Source organism: Bidens hawaiensis, unplaced genomic scaffold (genome assembly GCF_021521415.1).
Source record: "Bidens hawaiensis isolate Kalapana, Puna unplaced genomic scaffold, B.hawaiensis_p1.1 tig00037988_1, whole genome shotgun sequence".
Lineage (NCBI taxonomy): Eukaryota > Viridiplantae > Streptophyta > Magnoliopsida > Asterales > Asteraceae > Bidens > Bidens hawaiensis.
In genome coordinates this window covers 168,766-177,304 of record NW_027496637.1, presented here as the reverse complement: position 1 = coordinate 177,304, position 8,539 = coordinate 168,766, and positions in this window count along the sequence as shown.

The window sequence follows — 8,539 nt, the reverse complement described above, 5'->3', positions numbered from 1 at the left end:
GTTTTTCTTGCATTTCACAGCCCGATCTACTATCATAATGACTTTCATGGCAAACTGACCTCAAACACTTAACCTTTTTAATTGAAACGTACCTCCGTGGATCCAGTTTTGCGTCGGATCTGATTAGATACGGGATTAGTTCTTTGTTTCTTGTTGTCTAGGTGAAGATCTAACTGTTTTGGTTGGATTCGGATCTGGCCGAAATATGGAAAGGTGTGTTTGTGTGTGTTTTGAGTGTGTATGGAGGCAAGATGGTGGAAATGAGAGTGTTAAGGTTTTAGGATGGGTTTAGGGTGCTTATATACCCCATGCCCATGGACCAAGGCCCATTACCATCCCTTAGTCCATTTTTTATTCTAAGCCTATCACTCAAACCCATTATTACTTAATAAATAATGACACACAAATTAATAATAAAACTTTCTTTTATTTAATATTCTCAAAAGACGGATGTTACAGAATGACTCCGTAATCGGTTAAAGATTTATAATAAATGAACGAATCGACTCCACCCAAGGTGAGCTCCCCTTGGGTGGGTGATTTACACCATACAAAAGACACTAAAATGTGACATACAAGTCCTATTTATAGCAAAAGCATATTCCTTCTAGAAAATCCCCTCCCCGTTGAAGCTAACTCATGCACCAAAGCTCTCGTCTCGTGTCAGGATTTCTCGCCCACTTTAATTATTAACTTGACCATAATATATTTAACGAGTTTTGCCATATTAATATCGCAAGTCACAAATATTGGCCTTACAATCACCCCCCTTGACTCGTGATATCAACTTTGTCAAATCGTGTCTCACATCTTCACAAATCACCCGATAAACCGGAGCCTCTTCGTTTCAATTCACCCTCTCAAGGTATGACCCACCTAATTCATTCATGAAGGAATTCCCGCTTCTTTATCCATTCTCACGGATCTTAAGCAATATAGATTGAGAAGAGCTCGAATATCCACAACTCGATTTTGAATTACCGAATTCAACAGTTAAATGACAAAGCTTATTAATTCATTCAAAGTTCACCTTTCGGATCCAACTTCTCGAATGCCTTAGAAATAGCAAGCTTTGAACACAATTAAACAATGAAGAAAGCCCGATTCATTTTGACTTTCTATGGTCAACACGAAAAATAAACGACTTACTTGGCACAAAATTATCTTGCAAACATGCTGTCCAATTCTTTATATTCTGGATATTTCAATAAGAGAGTCCGTAACAAAAATTCAGACAAAACAAAATTGTAGTCCGAGTCTACACAGTAGACAACATGAAGCTTACATTTACAGTATGGATGAGCTCGGTACCGACCGGTACCGGTACCGAAAATCCCGATCCCGAAAATCATAAATTTTTGGTACCAGTACCGAAATGTTTGGTTCGGTACCGGTACGGTACCGGTATTTAAGGTAAACTTCGGGAAATAACGGTACCGTACCGGTCCCGAAAACTCAAAACCTTGGTACCGATTTCGGTACCCGGTACCAATCGGTACCATACCGATTTTTGCTTATTCCTAATTTACAGCATGGACAGATTAGCCTATATGTTTAGGCCCAAACATTTATAAATTTATAAGCCTAAACCCAAATTGCCCCATCACTATTATACCAGCCCACATAATCAGTTATTAGCCCAGAACCCATATAAGAGATATTGTGTAAGCCCAGTCCACATAACCAGTAACCTAGGCCCATCAAGAAAAATTGGGGATGTAAGGTAATACACGGTAATACCCTAGCCATCACCAAATATCAACAGCCAACGTAGGTCCCATCTACGTGCAATCTTAGTCATGCACCATCTAGCATTTCCCTTAAAATCATTGGCAACCAATGGCAGCTTCAAGTATTCACTAAAACATGTAAAGATAGCCACGACATTAGAAGGAATAGTATGCGGGGAGAAAAAGATCATCATCTTAGCACCACAAATTCATCACCGGCGATGAATCCGTAGTAGGAAACCTACAATCTTCATATGAATAAAACGTATTCAGTCCATAAACAACCAAGAATCTAAGCTGCCATTTTCTACCACCAAGAGAGATCATCGTTCAACTGCCAACCATCATCACAAGTCACCGACGACCACCTAGACATACAACAACCGCCGTCCCTCTTCACCGCCCTTGCCACAAAATCGTTCACGGGAAAAAAAGAGTTCCGGTGACATATCGTTGGCACTCTAGGTGGTGTCCGAAAACTCGATGCAAGTTCCCAACTACCTTGAGAATTGTATTTCAAGCAGTTGCAACAATCCGAGATAACCGATGTCGAAGTTTGATGTGCATCTCCAATCTCTAGAATCGTCACCGGAGAAGAACCGTAGGCTCGCCGGAATTTCGGCGTATGGAGGAACTGTCGCGAAACACCAGATTTACTAAGACGAACTTCTAGCACGATTATTTCCAACTTTATTTTCAAGATCTTCAAACTTTATTTCAAAAACTTCAACGGATCATCAAGAAATTAACGTCTCGGTTTGTGTAATCGTGGAAATAGAACCCGAATATCAAGAACAGAGTTGAATAAGTTGATTCAAACCCGCTTGGATACCTATTGTAGGTCCCGTAACCTGCTCGAGTGCGGTAAATCATACGATCGAACAAAAATAAATAAAGATAATAAGTATAGTGAAGGACTCCGTAATCGGTTAAAATGATGAAATAAACTAAGCGAACCGACCCCACCCAAGGTGAGCTCCTCTTGGGTGGGTGATATACACCATACAAAACACACAATAAAATGTGACATACAAGTCTTATTTATAGTGTTGGGTTGACAAGGAAGATTGGAATCTTCGCAACCTACTCTGAAAATAGCTACGTATGGAACTCGAACAAGCTTGGACCTTCGAGCATGAAGTTTACTACCTCAAGCATGATATCTTAAGCTTGTAAGATTATCTTCTGGAATTCTTCTAAGTATTGAAAGCTTCGAGCAAACTACACTTAGTCAAGCAAAGATGTTCTTCATCAAGCACAGTTTGCTATTCGAGCAAGCACTTGATCTATCCATCTTAAGCCAAAGTCCTCGAGCATTTTGGTGGGTCGAGCATGGATACAATAAAGGACGATCTCAATATGTTCTAAGTAAAGCTTCGAGCATGATTCAATCTCGAGCAAGTTTAGTACACGAACATACTGGAATTGTTCTCAATAAATCCTAAGGTAAGATTGAAGAGATCAAGAAGAATATGTTTGCTCGTGGGACTTATTCGAGCTAAGTTGAAATATGTCATGAAGATTGAAGTCTACTGGAGTAGAATATTTTTTAAGGAAAATATTCTAAGTAAAGTTTGCTCGAAGACATATTTCGAGCATACTAACTATTATAAGGTCTGCTAGACAAGGATATATCAAACTCGAAGACCTATTTACACTTGTATTTATGTTTAATGTATTATGCAATCATTAGGGTTTTTTGAAGGAATGTTTATGAGCCTATATAAAGAATACTAAGTTTACATAATAGGTACCCGTGCGTAAACGATTAATGAGAGACTAAGACCTCATTTATGCTAACCCAGTATGGCCGTCATTGAATATTGAAACACTAGACGTTCCATACAAACCCTATAAACACTTCCATTGTTCTTGAATGATATAAAATAATATACTGGAATCTTTGAGTATATTGTTTGTGTTTTATACGATCATATAGTTGGTCCAACATCCTAATTATAACTGATTCCGCCGATATAATCAGTGGGTCTTCATATTTAGATTTCGTGTGTGTTCTTTTCATATTGTTTTACGTGTAACACGAGATCCCGATCCTGACATATAGAAAAAACAAATGACTTCTAGAAGATATCCTCCCCATTGAAGCTAACTCGTGCACCGAAGCTCTCATATCATGTCCGGATTTCTCACCCACTTTAATTATTAACTTTACCATAATATATTTAACGAGTTTTGCCATATTAATATCGCAAGTCTCAAATATTGGCCTTACAATAAAAAAAACAAAACATTAATACGCTACAACATTTCTTGTTGTTTTGGTTAGTATAATGCATGATATCCAAAACGCATCTCATAAGAAAACCAAATCACCCATCATTACCTTTTTCATTTAATTTTAATAATCAGTCTTTTATACTTTTACAAAAACTATAGAAATTTTAAATTTAAATTCTAAAAATAATAAATTATAATAAAAGTTATGTGTTATGAAAATATTTTTTTAGAAATAAAATTCTTTAGCTTTATAGTATTTCTGAAGTTTATAAGTAAAATTAATTTATAACAAAAAGAATATAGATATATACAAAGAATTAATTTTATTATTATGGTTTGGATCAAATATAGGTTAAAAGGTTTTGCTAAATGTATGAATCAAATAATGTAATTATATATAAAATTAGTGTAACTAAACTTAAGAAATCTGACGTTGGCAATTCTGCAATTAAACTAAATTTCTATGAAGCAAACTCGGTTGGTGGATTCAACCAATTGACATTAAATTGATATGTATATTCAATAACTTAAGCAAATTAAACAAGTGATATTCTCAATCGATTGCCATCTCACCACAAATTATCACTTCATACACTGTGACTTTTCGATTAAACCTTCTAATATCCATGAATTGAACAAAAATTGGCAATATTGCAAAATGGAACTTTAATTTACATAAAACAATTTAGTATTGATTTAGATTACATAAATGGTAAGTAGTTTCATTTGATATATTGTAGTGGAATTATCTTGTAGTGTAATTATAGTATCTGTACACTGTGTTGTATTTGCAAAACTTCTTGAATCAATATAATTACACTAAACTATACTTATAGTGTAGTGTAATTATAGTATTCGGACATTATGTTTTGCTTGCAAAGCTTCTTGAACTAACGTAATTACACTACTAATACAAGTAATTACACTACGCTATACGTATAGTGTAATGTAATAAGTATAGTGTAGTGTAATCATAGTATCTCTGGGCACTATGTTAACGTAAGTACACCACTAATACCATTAATTATACAACACTATAAGGCTTTTTCTTCTTATTCAAATAGTCACCTGTAAAATTTAGAGTTGGTTGAAAAAGCTTTTCAAACACAAAATTGATTGACAAATAAAATCGTACGCAATTATACTAATTGTATATACAATTACTCTATTTAGTTTTTTAGCTTTCCCATATTAGAATTAATATTACTACTACTGCTGTTGCTGCTGCTGCTATTATTATTATTATTATTATTATTATTATTATTATTATTATTATTATTATATCAAGAACCAGATTTTAGCACTCTCGGTAAAAACACTATTCATCAAATTGTGATTTTCTGCCACTTGGGCTTTGGCCCGTGGTAAGAGGTGAATCCTGTTGGGTGGATACCTATGTTCGAACCTGGTTGTTGGAAAAAGGGTATAGATATTATAAATAGCAGGGAAAAATACTCGACTATTAAAAAAAATCAAATTATGAATACTAAACGGTAAGTTTGCATTATAAGTCAATAAGTTTGTTCAGTAGACATATTAAATGAGGTCCAACTTGATTTTAATGTCATTTTTTAATTTTTGGAAAAGGCCCGCATCAATATATATGATTTTACGTATAGACAATTCGTCAATAACTTGTTCATTCACAACAAAATGTTTTCTTTGTGCATCGATAAAAAAAACATGTGTTTTTTTGCGGGAGAGACTATTTTAGCAATCCAGTCACATGTGTATAGCATTTTCATACCTAAGGTTTTTCCACAAAGTGGTGAAGAAACGTATAAATTGTACAAATCTTTCCATTTTCCAACTCGATCCAATGCATTCGTTCGAAGAGCTATTTACTCGATCACAAACATTTCTAGAACACCTCTAACAGAGGGACAAATAATTAATTTTGAAAGAACTTATTATCAACATCTTTCAAATAGATTGAGGTGTATTTTCATCATGCAAGTCTCAAGCAAGCAACAATTGAATCGTGCAGTTTCAGCCCTTGGTTGCGATCAAATCATGTCGACTTTGAGTATCATCATCATCATCATCATCATCATCATCATCATCATCATCCAGCCCCTTGGTCCCACCCACATGGCATATACCCCACTACATCAGAGTTTGGTAAAATTCATGGCTAAGAATTAGTCCTTGAAATCATACTCCAAAAAGAACCAGTTGCCAAATCACAAATAAAACTTGAGACTAAGACTATGTGTTGTCGTCCGTCAGTGGGCGGACGAGTGAAGCCACTAAGGTGGTGGCGCAAGCCACATAGACAGGGCACACCATACCAACATCCCATGAGCCGCGGCGCGAATGGACTTCCGCGATCTGTCGTGAAAGATTATTGGACATGGGCTTTTTTATGTTTGAAAGAAGAAAGGAAAAGGGAAGGGTGAAGAAGATTATTTGGCTTTTTTATGTTTGAAAGTTATTGGACTTGGGTCAAATTTTCTTTTTTCTATTTTATGTTTTTTTATACGTTATGTTTATTAAAATTTGTATTGTTTAGGTTGTGATTTTATAAAACTAGTATTTAATTTTGGTTTTTTATATAATTTATATAAGTTTGGTTTTTTTATTTAAATAATTTTTATTTTTATTATAAAAATTATCTTTTAATATATATTCTTATTTTAAATAAAAAATCCAAAAATTCGCTGAAGCCACTGTTCGCATGAACTACAACAGGCTCGGGCGGCTTTAGCGAGTATCCGGCAGCATTGCATAGCGCAATATTATTAGATGAATTTAGAACCCAGCTTTAGCGACAACACGTAGTCTAATGCAGTGTTTGGGATTTGCTTATTTATGCTCATTATAACTTATTTACTTTTTCAATAAGTTGATAAAGTGTTTTGCAAAATCATAAGGTCTTTTATGTTTTAACTAATAAGTAATATAAATAAGGAGCTTTTGATAAGTTATGATATTGTGATTTCTTTAAAAAGTTAATAAGTCCTTTTTTTGTCAAAATTCCTTTTGTAGAGGCCTTAATTAGCAGCAAGGAGTCGTCGCTTGTCATGTGTCAGGTGAAGCCACTGTCTAAGTACCGAGAATAGTCCTTAGTTGTCTAGGGACGGTTAACGAGAAAATCACCAAATTTTATCTAATTTTCTGCAAATATGACGTAATGTGGTAAGCCAGAGTCAGAAGAACGTTCCTTTGGAATCCATGCAGAAGTGTGTTTCCTAGTTTTAGAAGATCTTCTAGACCGTCTCCTTTTTGGTTTCAAAATGAAATCCTCAAGTATTTCGACCATGTGATTCCTTTTCTCATTTGTTTTCAGTGGGTTTTTGGACTTTTCAGTCTTCAAACCCCTTTTGGCTCTTTCGTTTTTGCTTATCCAAAAAGGTTTCTTTATTTTCTAGGTTTTGGTGGATCTCACATCCAATTCACTAGCTTGACCTTTAGCTTAATCAGTCCTTGATATTGAGCTACCAGCAGCAGTAGACCGGGACCGATTAAGCTAAATTCTCATATCCTTTCGTTGTTTATACCAGTTCTTGCAATGTCTTGCAAGGTGAGACGGGTTTCCACACACGTAGCAGCACTTTCTATGATAAGCATCAGAATAATAATCAGAACTATAATACGATTGTTTTGGTGGGAATGGTGATCTATGGAAAGGGGTATGATTATGCATGCTATATGGATTGTGACCTTGATTATTAAAATCACTGGTATGATGTGAGTTAAAATGATTCTGGTATGATGTGAGTTAAAATGATTCTGTTGATGATGACCATAGTAGTCATTATCACAAAAATTATATGACTGAGGATGCTTTACATGTTTGGATGTTTGTGAAAATGATCTTTCGCTTGGTGGAATATATTTAAATGAATTACTAGCTTGATCATTTTCAAAAACTTTTTCTTGAATTAACCTTAGTCTTACAACCTGATGATGAACAACTAGCGTTGTTCCCATCAATTAACCTTTTTAAATTCATACAATTTTCAGCAAGTGGCATATCATACACAGTTTCACAATCTCTATTTGAAATAACATCAACATTTTCATTCAAAATAGTATGAGAAGTGCCAACTTCAACACTCACACAATCTACCTCATCATCTGAAGATGAAGACAATATATTTTATTTGGAAATAGAATTGTTTTTATTACAGACATAATTGTTAAATGATTTCAAATTCACATTAGAAATACAAGGTGAATTTGACACTCTTTTGTTTTCACAATCCATGATGCTTTCCACATAATCACTTTCTTCTACATGACCTGCCGAACAAGATGAATCATTATTAGAACTAATAGGCACATCAATTGGATCAACAGTTTTAGGAACCTCAGGAATGAAGATCTTGGGTTTTGAAACATGTCCAATACCATATATCATTTTGTCTTCAGGTGAGGTGTTGTAACTGAAGTGGGGCAGGGATGTATAAATATCACTTAAAGGAGGTGGAATTGTTGCATGTTCATATCCTAAACCCGTCTTTTGTTTTACACCCATCTGTGCTCTAATTATACCATTTAACTTATACATTTCAAAATTTTCAACACTAAATTTTCTTTGTGCGAGGTCTAATTCTATAGTCTCAATT